Source organism: Euprymna scolopes, chromosome 44 (genome assembly GCF_053919585.1).
Source record: "Euprymna scolopes isolate OS-2025 chromosome 44, ASM5391958v1, whole genome shotgun sequence".
Taxonomy (NCBI): domain Eukaryota; kingdom Metazoa; phylum Mollusca; class Cephalopoda; order Sepiida; family Sepiolidae; genus Euprymna; species Euprymna scolopes.
This window is the reverse complement of record NC_136525.1, coordinates 44507647-44532481: the sequence shown is the minus strand read 5'-3', so window position 1 is coordinate 44532481 and position 24835 is coordinate 44507647. Positions and strand designations below refer to the sequence as shown.

At 34.0% G+C, this 24835-nt stretch overlaps 1 protein-coding gene across 1 annotated transcript in view; it reads left to right on the top strand.

The window, feature by feature from the left end:
• The window catches only part of LOC145268827 (rap guanine nucleotide exchange factor 1-like), a 307722-nt gene that overhangs the window by 76147 nt on the left and 206740 nt on the right, over window positions 1-24835 (top strand). The window lies entirely within an intron of this gene.

Genomic DNA, 24835 nt, shown 5'->3' with positions numbered 1-24835 from the left:
GTGAGGTAGCAGCAGAGGCTGGCAAGGTGGTTGTTGCAAAGAGAGAGGTTGAAAAGACGGTTGTTTATGCCAAGCATGTGCAGAACTCAGTGGTGAGGGTAGCCCTGAGGCTGGCAAGAGGATTGTTATCCATGAGGCACCGTTTGATCATCTTGAAATGTGTGGGTTACGATTCCTTCCGCGTCGTCTCAATAGAGATAGTACGATAAAGGTATCTGATTTCTTCATACGGAAATTGGTTCATTTTTAGATTAGTACTAGCAGGCCACTTGGCGTTGCCCGGTCATAAAATACGCTTAAATATGATATTTTAATTTATACAGATTTCATATTTATTATTATAAAACCAATTTTCTATTATTATATTGTACCCAATACATAGTAGTGATTTAAAAAGTTAAAAAATTTGACTAGGGTGCCATCAGCTAGAATTGAAACCAATACACGTAGCTCTCCATCGTTATTTGTTACCATCTGGGCAAAATCCATATGCGTATAAAAACTAATAAAATTAACCAACTTTTGCATATAAATATATATTTGCGCATGCATATATAGGTGCATTTTAAGTTGACTTAGACCTTCTAAGTTCTAATTTTTCAATTTTGGCCCGTTAGCAGCTATTTTTACTGGCTAAAAACTAAATCGAATTTGTTCCACAGGTTCAAATCCCCTATATATCAAGTCTTAAGTCAAGTTTTGACAGTAGTTTAATAGACCGTTCAGCACATAGAAAAGGTCACTTGTGTGTGTGTGTGTGTGTATATATATATTTTCAGGAAATCTGGATGAGATAAGTCATTGTACCGTTAGTTTCAAACCTGATAATAGGGAACCGTTTTAGGTCCCCCATATCAAGTTCTCTTCAACCAATACTCATTTGTTTATCGGCTGAAGAGAGCTTGATATGAGGACCTAAAACGGTTCCCTATTATCAGGTTTCAAATTGACGGTACCGATGAATTATCTCCTAAATTTTCTGTAAATAAAAATATAAATAATATGCTCTTATTTTCTGAATTTTCCCCTTATAATAGAGCATTCTTCTGGAATACATTTTTCCAAAATATAACTAAGTTAGCAAGGTATGAAAATATATATGGCAATTAACCTACACACAATATTTCGCGTTTCATTCTCGTGAGAATTCGTCAGGCTTCCTGACGAATTCTCACGAGAATGAAACGAGGAATATTGTGTGTAGCTTAATTGCCATATATATTTTCATAACTTACTACCTAGCTCTACCTATGCATTGAGCACTGTCCGAGTAAATTCTGAAAGTTTACACATAAAATTATATCTTCGTATATTAATTCTTGTGATATATATATATATATATATATATATATATATATATATATATATATATATATATATTATTACTACGAAAACATTTGTCTGTTTTTATTGTATTAATTATTTTATTGTTTACTTTCGACAAACAAAAGTAGTGGGAGAAACATGTGATGGGAGTTTGATCTCTTTAACTTGATAGCCAACAGTTTATTTAATTACATGTCATTTACTGATCCAAAAAGAAGAAAGAAAAAAAAAATACACTCCTCCAAATATCATAACATCAGTTCAACTTGGCCTTCGGGACAAGATCAAAGTGTAGTATCTGTTCTTCGGATGCTGTACTTCAATTTCTTGTTCTGTCAGTGGAGAAAAAATCCTTCCAGACTGAGACAATTTTTATTTTTATTCCTTTTCTCCACGTTAAAAAACGACCCTGGTGTCTAACTCTGTCCCGAGGGGAGGCATTGTAAATAGGAACATCAGTTCTGTTATTTATCCTCTGATGATGGATCTGAAAATACTTCAGCTAAAAGTGATTATGACAGCTATGTTAGTCAGTTCTTGCCTGAAGCAAGAAAATTAAAAAGGATCAAAAATAAAATATGTGGACAGGATTTTTATTTTTTATGGCAATCGCTCCAGACAAGACATGAAGCCACTTGATGTAAGAAGCTCACGTGAATGAAAAAGTTGTTGCAAAAACGGATGCTTTTTTACCTTAGTTTCGAAAAGACCTAGGTTTGAGTATTTTATTTCTTTTAAACTCCTATAACATTAAGCTGGGTGGAGGTAGGTCAGGTCAGATCAAATAGTAGTCCATGGTCAAAAACTTACAACAAGACGTGTTAGATGGAATAGATTCTAACCCAGAAAATAGCAATTCTTTCCTCTTTGTCAGAAACATTGCTCCTCGAGTTGAGAACGAAAAGACAAAATAAGAATCAAGAGTTATGCGTTTGTTGAAAGTAAACCCAAGATCTACTTTCTACTCTGATGTCTATATTATTTAATAAAATATTGCTAAACAAAAGAATGCTGCCTAAATGCACATGCATACACATATTAATACAATGTAGTCAAACAGTGCCGCAGCTCACAAGAGCCATGACTGCCAACAAACTAGAAGCTCAAGACTCGAGTTGCTACTAGATACATTGAGAGCATTGCCAAGACTGCTGCAAAGAATGTGGGCTCTCTCTACCGTGCTAGAAAGCTACTTATGCCTGAAAGTATCCTGTACCTCTATAAGGCCATCATTCGCCCATGTATGGAGTACTGTTGTCACATTTGGTCTGGTACATCTGCTACTTGTCTTTCACTCCTTGACAGGGTTCAAAAGAGAGTCACCAACCTGATAGGTCCTGAACTGTCATCTAAGTTTCAGCTTCTGTCCTATCGATGAAATGTAGCATCCCTCTGTCTGTTCTACAAGTACTTTAATGGTGAATGCTCTGACAAACTACAAGCACTTGTACCCCCTCGACATGAATAGCCCCGACAAATCCCACCCCTTCACAGTAGAAATCCCTAAGTGTAAGAAAGCCTTCTACCCTAATAGTTTCTTCCCCAGAACTGCTAGACTTTGAAACTCCTTTCTGGAATTCTGCTTTCCCAACTGTACTGACATGCAGAAGTTCAAGTGTAATGTGAACAGACCTCTTGCTACTCATCTCCCTTGCAACTTATGTCCCCGATAGTAGCCCCCCACTTCAAAGTGGTACTGTGCCTTGTTTGGGGTGAAAATTGAATTTAAAAAAAAAAAAAAATCAAGCCAGCATAGTCTTAGCACAGAACACAGTAATTCACCAAAGATCTAAGCATATAGATATTAAATATCACTTTATAAGAAATGAAGTTAAAAAAAAAAAAAAGGAATCCATTATTATAAATTATATAACATCAGAACAAAATACCGCAGATACATTTACAAAACCGATAACAAAAATAAAGTTGAAACGTTTTGCGTCTAAACTTGTTGGAATTTAACTTTAAATAACTTTTCTCAAGCGATGATATATATTTAAGAAAGGGGAGGTTATATTGAGCAAGACTTTAAACTGCATCCATTTTGTTTGTATTAACACTTTTAACTTACTAAATTCAATAAAAAAAACCTCTCATTTGGGCTCATCAGTTGTACACATCCGAACTCTGGATTCGAAACCCGAGTCTCATGCATGCGAGGTGAGCACTCTACCACTTGAACGTACCACACACAAGAAAGCCTGGGTTGGTATTACTGTACACATAGATTCGAAAACATCAGAAAACAAATATATTACATGGATATCCATTGTCTCTCGAGATTGAATGACAACATTGATTTTTTTATTATATATATATATTGTGAATGTTTTTTAAAATTTTTTATGTAGTGTTATCCAAAAGTAAAATATATTTTGTACATGCATTTGCTATTTCGCTTTTGAAGTTTAGGATTATGAATTTCTCATTCAAGCATAATCTACACGGCTCGTCTAAATTCTTACATGCATTGGCTTGTACAATTTTCCACTCTACTACCGGTGAATGTCTACTTTCTTTGAGCTCCCAGTAATGGTTCACTAGGTTTGTTTTATTATACACATAGATTCGAAAACGTCAGAAAACAAATATATATATATATATATATATATATATATATATATATATATAAATAAATGTTATTAAAGACAAGATAAGTTACTTTTCTACCTTACTGGATAATTTTTTAGTGTTTTTATTTAATGTAACATGTTTATTCAGCTTGAAAAACATAGTGTTTACCGATGTATTGGAAAATTTAAAATGGCGTCGAACTCTCTGTTGAACACAACAAGTTTGGGAAAATGAGTTCAAATAAAAAAAAACTATAGAAAATACTGTTAAAACCCCACCGAATATATGTCGGCCTATGTCACGGTAATATATATATATATATATATATATATACTTTAGAATAAAATTATCTAACAATCAACTGGTATGGAAACCTGTGATAAGTTTTACAAGATATTACTGGCAGTAATATTCTATAAGTACTATCCCACCTAAATATAAATTGCTCGATATACAAGATAGAACAAATAAATCAAATTTTAGTCATTCAATAAATTTTAAAAAGTCATAAATTTTTAAATTCATTATGACTAAAATTTGATATATATATATATATATATATATATATATATATATATATATATATATATATAAAAGGAACTTTGTGAGTTCATTATTCTCTATGAACTTGAAAACGGCTGGGTTGATTTTTATGAAATGTCAAGCAAAGGAAGTTTATTTACCTGATAGTGTGCTTAGATAGGTTTTGTATTGGAATGTTTTTGATAAGTATCAATAATCGAAATAATCTGATTAAGGAATAAACAGGCGATTTTGACCAAAGTTAACACCTAACACAGTCTAACATCACAAGTGCATTTGAGAAGTTTTATAACCACACAAGCCGAAAGGCTCAACATTTAAAATCAACAGTAGGTTCTTTGATATGACAAGAATGCGTTCAAAATGAATGTTTCTGTTTTGAGCACAGTTAAAGCTAAAGATACTTGACTTGTTTAACATATTTTTGACTTTAACATATTTTTTTGGCTTTTTAAGCATATTTTTGGACTTTTTTAAGCATATTTTTGGATTTTTTTAAGCATATTTTTGGATTTTTTTAAGCATATTTTTGGACTTTTTTAAAAACATTTTTGGACTTTTTTAAAAACATTTTTGGACTTTTTTAAAAACATTTTTGGACTTTTTCAAAAACATTTTTGGACTTTTTTTAAAACATTTTTGGACTTTTTTTAAAACATTTTTGGACTTTTTTAAAACATTTTTGGACTTTTTTTTAAAACATTTTTGGACTTTTTTTTAAAACATTTTTGGACTTTTTTAAAAACATTTTTGGACTTTTTTAAAAACATTTTTGGACTTTTTTAAAAACATTTTTGGACTTTTTTAAAAACATTTTTGGACTTTTTTAAAAACATTTTTGGACTTTTTTAAAAACATTTTTGGACTTTTTTAAAAACATTTTTGGACTTTTTTAAAAACATTTTTGGACTTTTTTTTAAAACATTTTGCATATGTAATTTTATTTCAAGCTATTATATAAGATAATTATATAAAATCAACAGTCGGTTCTCTACAGTGCAATGTAGACCACAATGTATTGTAAAATAAGTCATAGTGAGAGGCATGTGAGCTTCATTTCGGTGTACTGCAATGGTCGCCAACTAAATCAGGTAACCAATCGATTCGATTGCAAAATGGGCAATTTCACTAATTTTGATGAGAATAAAAATATGGGAGTGTGAAACATTCATTGATCATTATTCAATCCCGGGAAACGTCAGGTCACCATACTAGTATATATATAGGTGTGTGTGCGTGTATGTGATTGGTACAATGATTGGCTTAAAGATATGTCGACATTCCTGAAAATGCTGCCATTACTGGAAGAGTCAGCAATTAATTGTTTTTCATTCTACTACAAAAAATAATCGTAGGTTAGTTCTCAGTTTTGTAATATTTCTCCCCATGATGAAAGAGACAATGTTAACAGCCGACAGTATAAAAGCAACCGCACACTCGAAGGAAAAAACAAAACAGTGTTGTGCAGTAACAAGAAATAAATAAAAAGTTAAAAAAAAAAAAACCCAAACATTCCATCAATCGGGCGTGGAGGAGTGATTATGATGGTGATGATGATAGAGGGCAGGGCTGTGAGTATTTTGGATGCAGAAGTTGCAAAACTCCACACCCTACTCAACTATCTCTGGCAAATAGTGGGAAGGTCGGTTGAGAGCAAGAGATGCTGTCTACCCCCCCCCACACCCACACACAAAAAGGAAGGTCTGACACAAGGCTTCGTTTAAGTAAGTAACTCTGACTCTTTATTTTAAACTCTTTGGAAAAAAAAAAAGAGGTGACAAAAAGAAAGAAGAGACGGGTGGAAGGGTGTTTTGTTATATAAAAGGCAATTGTCTGGGCATGTGTTTGAATGTCCATCTAAACCTTGAAAAATCCAAAACAAACACCCACAAAGTTTATATTGGTCCCTCGATTTATCGGAGAGGGACCTATGTTTTCAGTGGTGTCCGTCCATGCGTCCGTTAGTCCAGACGATTGTCAGATAACCGTCCGTTAGTTTTTCCTGAAATTTTGCGACAAGTTTTATTTAATTAAATAGATGTGCACAGTCAAAAAAAAAAATTTTGCGAAAATTCCTGTTGCGTCCCCAGAGGCTCAAGAGGTCCAAAATGCCCCAAAATAGCCCAAGATGATATGTTTTACCCCATAACTTTTGATCCATCCATTAGATTTTTCTGAAACTTGGCCAAAAAGTAAAGCCCATTGTTCTTGATATAAATCCACAATGGGTGACCCTGGCAAAATTCTGGTTCATGTTCCCGGGGACTTTGTGCTAAGAACGCCCATTTTTGTGACTCTTTTTTTCATTTTTCTCAACAAAAACTTGATATGTCTGACAATATAGTGGTTTTTCATGGTAGTCAACTCAAATATAGATGTGTTAAGGCCTGAAACTGCACCGTTATCCATTTACCCTGGGATTCGGTATATCCAGGGGCTCAAAAGAGGTCAAAAATGCCCCAAAATGGCCAAAAAATGACACTTTTTGCCCCATAGCGTTTGATCCATCCATTAGATTTTCCTGAAACTTGGTCAAAACGTGGAGGCCATTGTTCTTAATATAAATTCAGTATGCGTGATCTTGGCAAAATTCTGGTTTTCATTCCTCTGGAACTTTTAAGGTTAAAAAAACATGCCTTTTTGGAGCTCTTTTTTTCGTATTACTCAAAAACTTTATATGTATGTCTATATAGTGGTTTTTCCATGGTGCTGAATTCAAATATACATGTCTTAAGGCGTGAAACTGCACCGTTTGTTCATTTTCACTGGGATTCAGCGTTTCCAGGAGCTCAAAAAGGGGTCACAAATGTCTCAAATTGCAAAAAATGACACTTTTCCCCATGACTTTTGCCCCATCCATTAGATTTTTCTGAAACTTGGCAAAAATGTGAAGGCAACGTTGGCCCTTCACACTTCTCACATTCATCATTTCTTCACTATTTTTTGTAGCGTCATCTCACATGCAACACCAGAGGGGGACCACGCAGGCACGGCTTGTTTTCTTGATCGGCGTTGCCCAGAATGAATATAATATCTGAATCAAGTTCTCGGAAATCAATGGGCTCCGTCTTGGGAACGTGATGTAGATACTCAAATATTTCACTAACGTTCGCCTTTATCTTTCGAACACGGAGTTAGTAAAGAAGTTGAGAACAATTTTCCTCTCCCCACTTGACCATTTAAATATGTATGTCTTTCTTGTAGTCTCTTGATCTCACTGGATTTCAGGGCAAGAATTTATCTAGTCTGGTGGAGTATCTGGTTTCATACTCTTACCTGAAGTAATATCACTTGGAGAAGGGGCACCATTCCTCGTAAAAACCAGTGTAGATTAGTTATACCGAGGTGGTTTTATTTGGGTTGTGAATGCTATGTGATTTTGAATATTTATTCGAGGTTTATTTGTAAGGAAAAGTATGCTCATGCCAGGTTGTTCTGACAAACCCCTGTAGACTTAGACTCTCAAAGATAGTGTCTAGTAAGCATTCAAGCTCTGTATGTGTATGTCTGTATGCCCAGCTAAAACTACAAAAATACATAACAAATCTCTACAAAGTTGATTTTTTCTTTTTAGCAGCATAATGACGGAAAGATAATATCTAATATTTCGGAAAAAGAAAAGATTCTTTCATTATATTATCGTATGTTATCAAGAATTAAACACGATTTTTTTATGTTCGCAATCCGAATGCCTCCTTTAGTTTTATTCTTTCATATAGGACTAGCTTGGGTGTTTGGAGGTGTGCGTTGAGCAAAAAAAAAAAAAAGTGGTAGTAGGCAGGCAGACTTGAACCAGTACTGTGAAGGAGTTAATGTTTTTGGCCAATTTTTCGATATTTGTCATCTGAGATGTTGAGCTTCAAAATGATACTGATCTTGTCAGGATGTCGCCTCTGTCGAAAGTTTTTGCGAGAGATACATACATACATACATACATACATACATACATACATACATACAGGTGAGATTTATAATATAGATTGGAATATTCTCTTCTGGGTTCTATCACTGTCTAAAACTGAAAATTATCTATCTATGGAATGCAATACTGTGGAGCTGCTTCCCAGCTGACTATAAAATTATAATTTTCAAGTCTAACGTAAACAAATTCTTGTTGAGCTGTTCCCTTAAATAATTAAACACTTGCCAAATTCTACAACTACAGATCATCACAGTGTTGTTTCACTTGCCACCTGACACTCATTAAACTTTGTCCTCAAATAGCATTTGGGCCTTGACAAGCGGTGAACCCAAGTAAAAAAAAATAGATATTTCTCAGAAGCAATACTTTAAAAGACTGTATCAACTTTGTGTCTTATGTAGTTTCTGACTTTTATTTGGACACTTTGCCCTTTATATAATAAACCAGCATGGATAGCCGTTGTTACCCGGGAGGGAGAAGGACATTCTTTTCTAACATCTTCCTCTCTCTCTCTCTCTCTCTCTCTCTCTCTCTTTCTAACCCCCTGAAATATATGCAACACCACCACCTCCTGCTCCGCCTAACCAGTTGTTAAGTGGTTAGGCACTTGACTACTTGAACAGACACACAAACAGGAAGAAGCAATAAGCGGGTCTTTTTATCAACTCGCAGCAGCGGCATGAAAAAAAAAATGTTTGTCAAGATGATGCACTTCCTTAGCTTGATTAATATAAATTATGAAATGATTTTGCACGCGTGCGTGGTCATATTTTTTTGTTGTATCACGTTAAACAAAACTTTAATAATTACACATGACATTGTTTTATTTTTATTTTTGTTTACTACTAGCAGAAACCAGTGTCCCGGTGTTGCCCAGGGAAATTGAGGAGTCCAAAAAAAACCCTACTCTTACCTACCCCATTCACATTTTTTTTTTTTTTTTTTTTCTTTCAGAATTTTTGATATGAGTATTGATAATTTGGATTATTCAGACTACTGTTTTTCATCTTTGATTTTATTTTCACATTTCGGTGAAACTTAACTTAAATTGAGTATTGAAATAGTATATTTTCGGCTTCAGTTTGGCAGATACTAAATCTACTAGGTGGAACGATATAATTGTCGCCTTAGAAAAGATGACATTCCATTTCATGAAAACCGGTTTTCTTTTTGTTGTTGTTGCAAGCTATCTACTAGTTCGTCAGTTGTGTAATAGGAAGAGCAATAGGAACCTCCTATCATGTCTGAAAGTGACACAAAGTTCGCCGCTTCTGTTTTGTTGTTCACATTCCTGGACAGCACCGGGTAGCTAGGCTAATTATACTTTTTTTATGTTCTGTCATCTCAGTTTAGACGAGATTGTGTACTGACATGAGTATTTCTTATGACAGTTTTTTAGCATTACTACTTCCATGCTAGCTCATGATAAATTGGAAGAACCATCACTGGCAAATTGCTGTACAGTGCAAACGAATTTCCTCTATCTGGTTTGGTTTTTCAATCGCGAGTCCCCACCCCTTTTCTAGATGTATTATCTTTACCACGGCAGAGGAACTCTATCTACCCCCCCCCTCACCTTGTGAATTGTGATGGGACGATTCCAGTACAATTACAAACTTTTTTAAATCTCTAAATTTATGTATAGTTATAACAATTTAAAAAAATTTTTTTGAATTACTTTAACCACCCATGTGAAATGTGCGTATATCCTTAATTATTCATGTAATATGTGTGTATATATCCTTAAACACCCATGTAATATGTGTGTATATCCTTAAACACCCATGTAATGTGTGTATATATCCTTAAACACCCATGTAATATGTGTGTATATATCCTTAAACACCCATGTAATATGTGTGTATATATCCTTAAACACTCATGTAATATGTGTGTATATATCCTTAAACACCCATGTAATATGTGTGTGTATATATCCTTAAACATCCATGTAATATGTGCGCATATCCTTAAACATCCATGTAATATGTGCGCATATCCTTAAACATCCATGTAATATGTGTGTGTATATATCCTTAAGCATCCATGTAATATGTGCGCATATCCTTAAACATCCATGTAATATGTGTGTGTATATATCCTTAAACATCCATGTAATATGTGCGCATATCCTTAAACATCCATGTAATATGTGTGTATATCCTTAAACATCCATGTAATATGTGTGTGTATATATCCTTAAACATCCATGTAATACGTGTGTGTATATATCCTTAAATATCCATGTAATATGTGCGCATATCCTTAAACATCCATGTAATATGTGTGTGTATATATCCTCAAACATCCATGTAATATGTGCACATATCCTTAAACACCCATGTAATATGTGCATATATTTTGCAAATGCAAAATTTCACTTTCAGGGAAGGAAGATGATTTATAGATTAAAGTTTTAGTTTAGAATTAATAAATAGATATTTTATTTTAAGAAGGAAAGGAAAATTTTGTTTTACACAAAATCAAGTAAAAAAAATAAAATAAACACAAAAGAATTTTTTTTTTTCCATCAAAATTAGGCAGAAAATTTTCCAATTCCGATACCACAAAAAGTTTTAATTTTCCCGATTCCCAATTCTGATTAATCATCCTAACACTAATACTAACCCTACATAATATCAGAAGGAAGCCAGCAGATACTACAGTTTTGCTGAGGGTTACCTGAAACTGTAAGGCGGTGGGCATTAATCTCCCTGAAGTTTTGTACGTATCCCTTTACCTTATAAATAGTGTAAATCTTTGTACAAAAATTTGAGGTTTGATTTTGGTGCAGATCTGCACTCTCAGAGTACAATCAGTTTAGATGTCTAGTTAGAAACTAAGGAATGCTATTAAATAACCTCCAACCGATCCTGGTCAATTAATGGCTGCGAGCAAGAGTCTACCGTTCCGTGCACAGATAAGCAGCGTTTTTCGGTCATCACACGACACATCAGCGGCTTAATTGCTGCTGCGTTTAATTACAACAATTAACAGAGGATTTAATACGTCGGAATAGATGCCATGGGATGCAAGTGTTATCATAAGAATATTTGTGCTAAGTGTAGGGGGTTATAATGTGGGCTATATTTATGTCAGCTTCCTCGAACGCAACCCACTAAACATGTTGCAGCACCTAATGCATGTTAACAGTTTTGCTTTCACATTTGTTTTCTTGTGTTTTTTTAACTTTGAGTTGGGCAGTTCGTCTAATACAGGGATTCCCAACCGGAGTCCATGTTGGCCTCATAGTCCACAGAAGGTTTTCATGCATGGTGGTTTTGAAGAGAAAATGCCTTTTGGCGTTTAATAATCCCAAAAAGGTTTGATATACGTTTGTCTAAAACAAGTTGATATGGCGTGAACAACAAAACTTTTAAGTGATTTCAAAGAATGAGAGTTCATATAGAAACATTGTTTTAATTTGACTAAAATAAAATACACATCAAGTGCGCTTGAAACCAAACAACATGGCAAGGAAGAAGAAAAAAAAAGAAACAACACCCTGAAGATGGAGGATAACTCCGAAATATATTTGTTATAAATTTCAAACAAGTAAAATATTTGTTCATTTTCATAATATTACGTTGTGATTTGGCTTTCAAGCGCACTTGATGTGTATTTTATTTTAAGTGATTATTTGCTTTTCAAACGATGTTTTGGTATTTAATAACCCCAAAAGAGTTGATATGCCATAAAAACAGTAGAAATTGATCAGTAGGGCTGTGACAACAGCATATTCTTTTCATTGTTTTGACTCTTGAGTATATATCTGTTGATATCTTATGTTTTTATATTAAGTGTGTCTGTGTTGGATATATACCCGAGAGTCAAAAGAAAGAAAATAATATTCTGTTGTCACAGTCCTACTGATCAGACAGTGAACAACTATTTTCTGATTCTCTTGAAGCTGAACTTTGACCCCTAAATAGGATAGCACTCCTTTTTATAATATGTTGCTTTGTTACTCATGCAAAGAACAACCTGTTTTTTCCATGGATGTTCTGCCAGCAGATTTCGTTAACCGCTGTAATATCTGAAGTGCTGATCAAATTTTAAAATGCTAGAAAAAAAAAAAACAATATGATAGAAAACATTTATGGTATAGTAATTTGAACGGAGACAAATAGAAAGACAATGATTAAGAAAAAAAAAAATCTTCCTATGGTAAATTTCATGAATAATTTTTTTTTTTTTTTTGTATAAATATTTTTTTTTTTATAAATATTTTTTTTTATACATATTTTTTTTTTTTTTGTATAAATATTTTTTGTATAAATATTTTTTTTTTTTGTATAATAATGTGTAGCAATAAATAACATTTTTATGAGAAAAGTTTTTGAAAACAATTTTGTATTTTTCATAAGAATTTTTTTTTACACTTTGGAAGAAATTTTTTTTTTTTTTTTTCAAGAAATGTTTCTTTTTTTCAAGAAATATGTTTTTTTTTTTGCAAGAAATGTTTTTTTTTTTTTTCAAGAAATATGTTTTTTTTGCAAGAAATACTTGTTTTTTTGTAAGAAATCTGCTGTTGTCACAGACCTACTGATCAGTTTCTACTGTTTTTATAATGGCATATCAACCCTTTTGGGGTTATTAAATACCAAAACATCGTTTGAAAAGCAAATAATCACTTAAAAGTTTTTTTGTTCACGGCATATCAAGAAATACTTGTTTTAAGAAATTTAAAAAAGAGTTTTTGATTTACTGCATTTTTTTTTTTTTCTTCTTCTGTTAACATTAGGAAGCAGATTATTTCTTTTGGAAGATTTTCGGTTGACTGAAGGGTAGCCCCCGACAACAAAGAGGGATAAGAGTTAGAGAAAGTGGAAGGTAGGGGTCTGCGATACAATTCATCATACAGACTGATAGATTCTTACCTACGCAACACAGCGCGTTTGTATTGTTGTCTGGTCCAGCAATTTTTCATTGGCTGAGCATTTAACGTAAACTGCCAGAATATGCCGACACAATAGCACCAGCTAAACGGGTCAATCTCTGCATAAGTACCGTTGCTTTTAATTGATGACTCAAATTGCTGCTAACATGGATATGATTTGCATTAGAGAAACCCTTTCTCGTGTTTTTATGTCTGATCTAAAAGCAACTATTTTTAGTCGAAAATGATTAGTTCAGGATCCCCCCCCCCCCCGGCATCCATTTACGGGGTGGGGCTCATGACAAAACCTTGAAAACCTGGATTTGAGGAAAGGGGCCCTTTTTTTTTTTCTTTTCTTTTTTTTTCTACCAGGATTATTTCTTCCACTCCTAAACTTACGGATAAGTATGTAAAATTGATACCCCTACATTTGTTCTTCCTCCCTCGGTAGGGTTGTCGATTGGTTTATGTTTTTATGCTGTGAATTTTTTTTTTTTTTACCTGAATGAAGGAAAAAATTGTATATGTTTCATCAAAGTTAAAGATAGAATTTTCATAGAATGGTATCCATGTTGCTATTAGCCCAACATAAAACAGAAATGAATAATCTTGAGGATGCTGATGAAAATGTATGTATTACAGACCAACGAAAATACTGTTTCCAAATTATGTATTACAGACTAACGAAAATACTATTTCAAACTTATGTATGACAGACCAACGAAAATACTATTTCAAACTTGTGTATTACAGACCAACGAAAATACTATTTCAAACTTATGTACTACAGACTAACGAAAATGCTAAATCAAACTTATGCATTACAGACTAATGAAAATGCTATTTCAAATTTATGTATTGCAGATAAATCAAAATGCTATTTAAAACTTATGTATTCTAGATCAATGAAAATGCTATTTAAAACTTACTAGCCTGCGTGCCCGGCGTTACCCGGGTGTTTGGAGGTGTGTGTTGAGCAAAAAAAAAAAAAAAAAGTGGTAGTAAGCAGACAGGCTTGAACCTGTACCACACAGGAGGAAAAGAATGTGACCCCCCCCCCCCAAAAAAAAAACCTGACATCTTTGCTGTTGCATTCATTATCAAACCGGAAGTGGTAAAGGTTTAAATTGAGGCTAGTTAATCGAAAACAGGCGATGACTTTTGAAAATATCGGCAAAAAAGCGACTCCTCCTTGTAGAAAAGTGCCAAGTTGGAGATGAAGGAATGAATACTTTTAGCCAATTTTTCGATATTTGTCGTCTGATGGGTCAAGCTTCAAAATGATACATGAAAATCTGTCACCTCTGTCGAAAGTTTTAGACAGACATGATGGCTTCATTCAGTTTTGACAGACTATGGATACCCACAGTAAGGATGCCTGCATCTGAAATTTTTGTGGTAAGAGTTGCGCAATCTCGAACCACACCTCTCCTGAGTCGACATCATTGAATATCAGTGGCAACTGGAATTGCAGGACAACAGGAAACAATGCCGAGGTAAGCGGAAAGCACATACAGCGCCTAGAATTCCCCAATGGTCATCCATCTGGGACTGGCCAGGCTCAACATTGCTTAACTTTGGTGATCTGATGGGAACCAGTGTGTCGACGTGATTATGAATTATTATTAGGCAGGCATACAAACATACATACATTTAAACAGACAGGTGAGATTTATATTATAGATGTATTCCAGACCAATGAAAATGCTATTTAAAACTTAAGCAAAGCAGACCAATGAAAATTCTATTTACAACTTGTGCATTAGAGGGATTCACACTCGGGAGTCCATGTTGACCCCAGGGACTCCACAGAAGCTTTAGACATCATATTGCTCACACATGGTATTGTAGCATAGAAAAAATTATTTTATGGAAATTGCTTCAGACAAGACATGAAGCCACTTGATGTAAGAAACTAACAAGAACAAAAGATGATTATCACAAAGACAGGAGATGACTCTTGACCTTTGTCTCAAATAGAGCAAGGCTGTAGGTAGAAGGAAAACAGTGAGCAGGAAAGGAGTTTCACAACTTTGCAGTTCTTGGAAAGAAGCTACTGGAATAGGAAGTTACAATAAGATATTAAAACAGCCAATTGATAAAGACTACTAGACCAATGAGTCAAACGAGCTGCAACAAAGGAAGCGGGGGGGGTGTAGATCAGATAATTCTGAAGAACACGTGCTATTTAGGCATCAGGAATCTAGAAGCTTTAAGGAAGCCCACCTAAAAGAAAAAAAAGAAACAAACAAATTTTCTATTTTACTAGCAGTCTGCTCAGCATTGCCTGATCGTAAAATATATTTTACTTCATACAGAAACTGAGACATGTATATGCAAATATTATGTTTTTTCGAAACGGTTCACTTGTATGTAAAGCAAAAAAAAAAAAAATATTCAAGCTGAGATCAAAACCAAAACCTAAAGACAGTGAATCAAGTTCAATAACCATTGGACCAGCTTGACACAATCTTTACAAAGTGTTTTCAAACCTACTTATTCTTAACATAAGTAAGCTGTCATTATTAATGATCATGCATGCACAGTAATGAAACAGCTGTGAAACAGATAAAAATCTGATTACCTCTCCCCAGTACCAATTTTTCAATTTTGACCTTTTAGTAGCCCTTTTTTCCTGATGAAAACCAATTAATAAGTTTTCCACATGTCTGAATACCCCATATATATATATATATATATATATATATATATATATATATATATATATATAAAAATTTCAAGTCTGTAGATCAAAAATTAGTTGAGTATATAGGTTGAGAAGTGTCCTCACTCACACATTGTCACTTTTATAGATGTGTAGATTTTGATTACTAAAGAGTTACATGTTTTACTTGTAAATTTTCAAGATTTGGATTTCAAAAAACTAGCAAAAATATGCTTCCCTTTTATTCACATTATTTTTGATAAGCTGAGAGGATTACATAATTGGGAAAGAACTACCTGCAATATGTAGTTAAAGTGAAATAAATTCCAGCGCTATTGATTACGTTTACTGAAGATTTGACTGAACTTAAAAAGTGGGGGTGTGGGCAGTTGGACGTTGGCAGAAGTATGCACTCTACAGAGTGCCGTGTGGTCTAGTTGGTTTTACTCATTTTGAAAATGCAGAAATATTTGAAGAACTCATGTACTTCCACTGGGCACTCCCCTAGCTTGAAAACAGATTCCGTTTAACCACAAAATTATTTCCCCGCTTTATTAGTAAGACCAGTTTTTTTTTTTCTTCCCTTGGGAGTTTTTTTTATTTTCATTTTAATATTTTAAAAAAGATTTTTTTATTTTTTTTATTAATGTTTTAAAAAGATTTTTACTTTTTTTTTTTTTTTTTTTTTTGTCCTCTGAGAAAAGGAGAGTAGACCTGTAAATTCACCCTTGTCCGTTAGTCTGTCCGCACTTTTCTTAATAGCTATGCCTTGGAATTTTTTGAAATTTTGCACAAACATGATATGAGTAAAAAAAGTAACGGAACGGATTTCCTGGGAAAACTTCGGTTGCCCCCCCCCCTCCTAGAGGTGTCTTTCAGATTAAAATTGACACTTTTGTGCTTATTAAAAAAAAAAAAAAAATTGATGCCTTGGATTTTTATAAAACTTTGTGAAAAGTTGTAACTAACTGATTTCTATATAATTTTGTTTGTCTATACTTCACAATAACTCTTGTGTGTGCCCCAGGGGCTCCTTTAGGGCTCACTAGCGAGGGTTACCCGGCATTGCCCGGGTGTTTGGAGGTGTGTGTGGAAACTCCGGGGGGGGGGGTTAAAAATGTCTTGGTAGGTAAGTATGAGGATCGAACCTGAACCGTTGAGGCAAAATCTTAAATTAAAGTGTGAAAAAAAAAAAGTGCGACGTTAACCATTGCCCCACCGCAAAATGCTAACGGAAACACGTTTGAATTTATTTAATTACTTGGATTTGGCAGGTGCCCGTTTTAATGAGTTAATGAGGTCAAGTTTGACTGCGGGATTTTTATTTTCCCAAGATGTTATAGGAAAAAGACTAACCCACATGCGGCGAGCGACAAATGTTGAATATTTACCTTCCCGAAATCGAGCAAATTAAATAGACAGGCGAGCTTCGTTGTTAACTGTGAGATATTACGATTTATATGTGATATAAAAAGTTTTAAAAAGTTGTTAGGCGACCGACCGCTTCTCTGAAAGAAGCCTTTTGTAGACATACAGAAAAAGCAAACACACATACATACATTTTCGCTTTTATATATATAGATAAAACATTCCATTTTTGAGACTATTTTACTATATTTGTCCAAAATTTTCTGTGTATGACTATTTAGCAGTTTTGCATGGTGCTAAACTCAAATTTAAATGTGTTATGGCCTTGGAGACTTTTGGGGCTAATTGGGGAGTATGGGCAAATGATGGACTTAGTCATTTCCTGTTTTGCATGGTGCAGAACTCAAATTTACATATGTTAAGGCCTAAAACTGCACTGTTTGTTCATTTTCACAAGGATTTGACGTCCCCTGGGGTCCTTTAGGGCTAAATGGGAGGAGGGAGTGGCAAATGCTGAATTTAGTCAATTTTGTTATGACTCGTTCACTGTGCATTCGCATGGGGGACCATGCATGCTTCACTTGTTTTTTTCTTGAGATGTTGGGTTGCAAGGGCTTTTCTTATACAGTAAAAGCCTACTCGTGTCAATGAAACCGTGGTACATCTTTGGAATCTGGTGGCATCCAACGAAAGTGTGGTATGAGATCAATGAACTACACGGTTGTACGGATGATCCTATTCTTGACAATGGACAACCACAATAGTTAATTGAAATCGATGTCTCAACAAAGTACTCATACCTTTAGAGGGGTTGAGGTTAGGTAATCTTTGGCTTACGTCTAAGCAATAACAAGCAGACACCTAAGCAACCGACAAAAAGCCGACGTGTGCAAGCCATAGAAACCTGTTTAAAAATTGATCAGTTCGTATTATTTGGATTCTTCGGACTACTGATTCTCATCTTGAGTGTCATTTTCACGTTTCGGATGATGTAATCTTGAACCTTTAAGTTTCTGTTGAACTCGGAGAATTTGAACAGAATTCTGTAAGAACCCATGGTGCAGTGGTTAGAGTACTTGGAAAAAAATCAATTGTAAAAATGATATTCTTCTGAAGGTTGCAGGTTCAATTCTCAGTGTGGGCGACCGAAAAATACAATTGTAAATTACTTAGGACCTCAATCTAGTCATAGCCGATGAAACAAGAGCATGCAACCCCGCTGAAGTAAATAAAGGGTTCTGTTTGAAATTCCGTCCAAATTTCTGAGTTTGACAGAAACATTCCAGAGTTATGTAACTAATACTCAAGGTGAGAACAGTAGTCCGAAGAATCCAAATGATACAAATAAACAATCCTTATCTCAAAAATGTAACTGAATCAGTCATATAATTTAATGGCAATAAAATCAAGACTGTTGGAATAAAACCTGGTGGACAAGTCAATTACAGGATTAGAAATTTTAGCATAGATTTTCTAGTCATTTTTTATAGAGGCATGAGGGGCATCACTGTAATACGAATTATCACTCCTGATCTAACAATAAAAAAAAAAAACATGAAATATCTTTTTAAAATAATAATACTAAAAACAAGTGAAGCATGCATGGTCCCCCATGGATGCACAGTGAACGAGGCATAAAAAAAAATGACTAAGGTTCAGTACCCCCCCCTCCAATTTAGCCCCAAAATAGGGATGGTATAATAAAATTGTGGGGTCTGCGTTCGTGCCTGGCCTTCATAGGCAATAGGCACAAACTTTAATAAAGAGTTTCCATATCTATCTGCGTAAGTATACTTCGATAATTATGTTTCAGTTTGAAGAAATATGGTATAATAAAATTATGGGTTGTTCGTTCGCGCCTGACCTCCATAGAATGGAAATATGTCACAAAGTTTAACAAGGTTTTTAATATAGATCCGCAGAATATTGTGATAAGTGTTTCAGTGTGAACAGGTATGGTATAATAAATTATGGGGTTTATCTATTTTATTTTTACTTTCATCATATTTTGCTTTGGTTTTGATACCCCCAAATTCGAAGTTATCTCTTTACAACCCTTCCTTTTCATAACCTATCCTACTTTCATAAATCAGAGTCCATTTTCTGTAGGCTGTTTTTGAACCCAGTCAACGACGGGTACTTTTGCTAGTATATATATAAAATAATACTTTTGTATGCAAAATCCGATCCTGCATTTTGCTAATTCCTACCCTCTGATGAGAAGGAAAGTATTTCTATGAAACTCTGCTGATTAAGGACTATCCACTTATTAAGTGTTTCCTTTTCAGATTAAATATGTTTTTAACTCTTTTTCAAAGTGTTTTTTAACATGTTTTATTAACTATTTGCTCTTTTCAAAATATTACCGATAATTAGAACCGTTATTTTAATTTATCTATCATTGGTAAAGACATTTTTTCCATGTCATTACTAAGCAACAATGATAGAACAACGGGCCGTGAAAATTCTACTTTGAGTAAGTTAATAACGTTTTTTTTTTTTTTTGCATGACATGGTCTGTTGGTTTAAACCCCGTGCGTAAATTTTTTTTTTTTTTTTTTTTTTTTTTTGTGAACTGGAAAGAAGTTTATCTAAATAATTTTATAAAAGAAACCGTAGGTTCTCTAGAGTGCAATCTAGAATAACATATATTTTGGACTATTTTACTTCATGGAGGTATGTGAAGCTTCCTCCCGGGCGATTTCACGGATTTTGATGACAATAAAAATATAGGAGTGTGAAATATTTGTTGATCATCATTCTTCGATCGCGGACAACGCCAGCTCTCCCTGCTAGTATATATATATATATATATATATATATATATATATATATATATATATATAGTGAACATTCCAAAATCACAGATATCTATTTCACATTTCTATTCTTTTATTACTGATATATATATATTTATTGCATTTTCACCTCAAACAAAGCACAGTGCCACTTTGATGTAGGGGCTACTATCTGGGACATAAGTTGCAGAGATACTATGTGGGGAGTTGAGCAGCAAGATGTCTGTTTACATTACACTTGAACTTCTGCATGTCAGTACAGTCGTGGAAGCAGGAACCCAGAAGAGAATTCCAAAGTCAAGCAATTCTGAGAAAAAAACTATTAGAGTAGAAGGCTTTCTGGCATCTGGGGATCTCTACTGTGTGGGGTGGGATTTTGCTGCTTGCTGCTTACTGGGTTTGTCGGGGGGGGGGGGTATTTACGTCATTGGGGTACAAAGGTTTGTAGTTCGGAGCATCTACAATTAAAATACATGTAAAACCGGCAGAGGGATGCAACATTTCATCAGTGGGAGAGAGGTTGGAGCCTAGCTGACAGTTCAGGACCTATCAGGTTAGTGACTCTTTTGAGCCCTGTCCAGGAGTGAGAGACTAGTAGCAGATGCACCAGCCCAAATGTGGCAGCAATATGCTATACATGAAGAGGTACAGGATACTTTCAAGCACAAGTAATTTTCTAGCATGGTAAAGAGAGCCCACCTTCGCAGCAATGCACTCAATGTAGCTGCTCTAATGCATTTCCTTGTGATCGTTAAGGTAAAGAGTTTGAATGGAGTACTTTCAGGTAATGTATCATTCGCCATAGCTATTGATGGTTGAGAAAGTTTCTTGTAATTTTTAAAGGAAACAAGCTCAACAAGGCATATCACCAACTGGACATAAGAGGACACTATTTGGGACCATGCCTAGGAAATATGCTAGTTTACATTACATTTAAACTTCTGTATCTCAGTACAGCCAGGGAAGTAAGTAGAAGGAAGGGAATTCCAAAGTCTAGCTGTTCAAGGGAAGAAACTATTAGAATAGAAACCTTTTTTTATTTCCATGCTTTCTGGACCAGGTGCGAATGCAGACCCCACAATTTTAATGAACCACCGTTCTGCCAGATCAAACATACCCATTCCTGTGTCTTGATACATCTTCTATCATTATATGCAATCAGTTTTTTTAAAATAGTCAACCATAGGAGCCTATTCGTGACCACACACACATTCAGCTTTATATATATATATATATATATATATATATATATATATATATATATATATATATATATATATATATATATAGTTTTTAGTAGAAGTGGTAATTAATAAAAACCTTCTTAGAAGGGGCTCAATACTGGTGTAGAGCAAATATGCGTTTTATTTTTTATTACCGTATTTTTCTGTTAAGTTACATTTTTGTTTCGGCTACACGAAATATATACTATATAGATACATACTTCAGAATAAAATTATCTAACAATCAACTGGTATGGAAACCTGTGATTATAAGATTTACAAAATATTATTGGCAGTAATATTCTATAAGTACTATCCCACCTATAGGATAAGGAGTTATAATATTTCAAATGTATTCTTTGTCTTACATAGAATAATAAAAATCTTTTAATTTGAAATTCAAACATTTCACGTCATAAATTTTAAAATTCATTGAATGACTAAAATTCGACATATATATATATATATATATATATATATATATATATGCGCCCTGAAAGTGTAAATCCATTTTTATTGAGCTTATTTAATCTTGACAATTTAGAAAAAAAAAATTTATTGATTAAACAAAGTATCCTTGAAATAATTTATATATTACAAGGATAGTCTGTTGAATGGCCAAAGTTTACTACGTCGTCGTCAAATGAAAAAAAAAAAAAAACAACCTCTGAACTGATAGCGGCAAATGCTTCTAGTCAAAGTCTACTCGGAGGTGGTGAGCAGGAATGACTGCGTCAGCGTCAGGCCTGAAGATTGCCAATAACCTTCAGGCCGGCAACAACAACAACGAATCATCATTCTAGCCTGTCTAATAAGCAAAAAAAAAAAAAAAAAAAAAAAAAAAAAACGAAATACTCATCTACTACTACTACTACTACTACTAAAAGTACCATTCACCATACTGCTGCTGCTGCTACTACTACTACTACTACTACAAGTACCATTCCCTTTTACCACAACTACTAACCTCTCCAGCCTGAAGAAACTTAAGTCTTTGTAATGTTCCACCAGTAGAACTTTCAACTACTTGAGGTTCCATCCTACAGTGGTACTACTACTACTACTGTTAGTAGTATTGGTTTTAGTGAGAGTAGCGTTAGCGTTGTTTATAGTAGTTTTTTGCCTCCAAATATATTTTACATCATTCTTTGTGGAATCAGAGTTGGAGCTTGCTTGTCTTTTTTTGTTTTGTTTTTTCCATGAAAGAAAAAAAAATGAGAGGGGGTGCTTCTGTCTTTTTCATTAAATCCTCTGGCCCCAACCTCTCCACCATAGACTGGTGTTTGTTTCAATAGACCCTCTCTCTCTCTCTCTCTCTCTCTCTCTCTCTCTCTCTCTCTTCCTTACTTTACATATTATCTTTCTCTCTCCCTCTCTCTCTTTATTTAATATACTATCCTCTTTTTCTCACACCTTCCTCTCTCTTTGTATACTTTTCTCTCTCTATATATATATCTTTCCTACCTCTCTCTTTATATACTATTCTCTCTCTCTCATATATATTTTTCTTTCTCTCTCTCTCTCTTCCATCTCTCTCTCTTCCATCTCTCTCTGCTTATTTCCTCCTCCCTTTTTGTGTACTTATTACCTCTTTCTTTTTTTTCCATTTCTATATTACTCTTTTTATCTCTGTATACTTCCTCCTTCCCTCTCTCTCCTCACTCCCTCTCTCTCCTCCCTTCCTCTCTCTTTCTCTGTATACTGATTACCTCCCCGCTCTTTATACTACTATCCTATTTCTCTCCCCTTGGCTACCATCATCATCATCAATTCTCACTTAGTGATAACTCACAGACAGACCCTTTCATGTAGAACGCAATCAGAAATCTTGGACTACCTACGGAATCAGGTGGAATTTTTTACTATTCACACACGCACATATATACACACACATGTGTATATATGTATATATATTTATTTATACATATAAAGTTTGCTCGTCTCTGGAACTAAATGACCATGGTGTACAAAACTACCAATAAAAACACTCTGCGAAAAAAACCAAAGGTACGTTCCTAAATTGTTTTCGATTTTGTTTGAAATGTTTATTAATTATTCCTCTTCGGGCCATTTCATTAACGTATTTTCAACTTTCATCGAAAAATAATATATAAATTTATGGAATTATGTTTGTTGTATGGCAATTAAACTGTCCAATTCTACACACATGTTGAACACTGTCGAAGTAAATACTGAACATCTACATGTAATTCATCTCCTTATATTTTCGCTTGTTTTCATTTTTTTTTTTTATATTTAAAAAAAATGTTTTTTTCTCAGTTTATTCAAGCTGGGAATGGGGCATCCGGTAGGATGCCCAACATTCACCCGCTACTCTAACCGAGAGATCTTTTTAAGATTCTGACCGTCCCTCTATGTGCAATGGTTGGGATTTCTCTTGCACTTGGTTCATCGGGTATATTTGCCAAGTAGATTTTGAAATTCTTTTTCATGAGTCCAGTTGCTCCTATAATTAGCGGAATGATAGAGATCTTCCTTAAATTCCAGTTTCTTTTCATGTCGTATATTAAGACCTTTGGTATTCCATTATTTTCCCTTCTAAACTCTGTTTAACCCATCATCATTGGAGACACTTACTTCTACTAAGGTTGCTTCTTTCTCCTTGTTATCCCATGTCACTAGGTCAGCTCCGTTTTCAAGGTACTTTTCTGTAGGAATTGTACAGTCATAGTGGATGGTGTATGACTTGGTTCTGACTGTTATGTGTATAATACACACACACACACATATATATATATATCTATAATATAAAGCTGTGTGTGTGTGGTCACGAATAGGCTCCTATATGGTAGACTATTTAAAAAAAAATGATCACATATAATGATAGAAGATGTATCGAGACACAGGAATGGGTATGTTTGATCTGACAGAACGGTGATTCATTAAAATTGTGGGGTCTGCGTTCGCGCCTGGTCCACAAAGTATGGAAATAAACAATTTAAAAATTTAAAAAAAAAAAAAAACGTTTACAAGTGTTTTTGATATAGATGTACATAATATTACTTTGATAAGTATGTTTTAACTTAAATAGGGATGGTATAATAAAATTGTGGGATCTGCGTTCGTGTCTGGCCTCCATATAATGGAAATAGGCACAAACTTTAATAAAGACTTATCATATCTACCTGCGTAAGTATACTTTGGTAATTATGTTTCAGTTTGAAGAAATATGGTATAATAAAAAAAAATATGGTATATAAAAAAAATGGAAATATGTCACAAAGTTTAACAAGGTTTTTTTTTATATAGATCCACAAAATATTGTGATAAGTGTTTCAGTGTGAACAGGTGGGGTATAATACATTATGTGATTTATCTATTTTATTTTTACTTTCATCATATTTTGCTTTGGTTTTGATACCCCCAAATTCGAAGCTCTCTTTACAACCCTTCCTTTTCATAATCTATCATACTTTCATAAATCAGAGGCTGTTTTTGAATCCAGTCAACGACAGGTACTTTAGCTAGTATATATATATATATATATATATATATATATATATATATATATATATA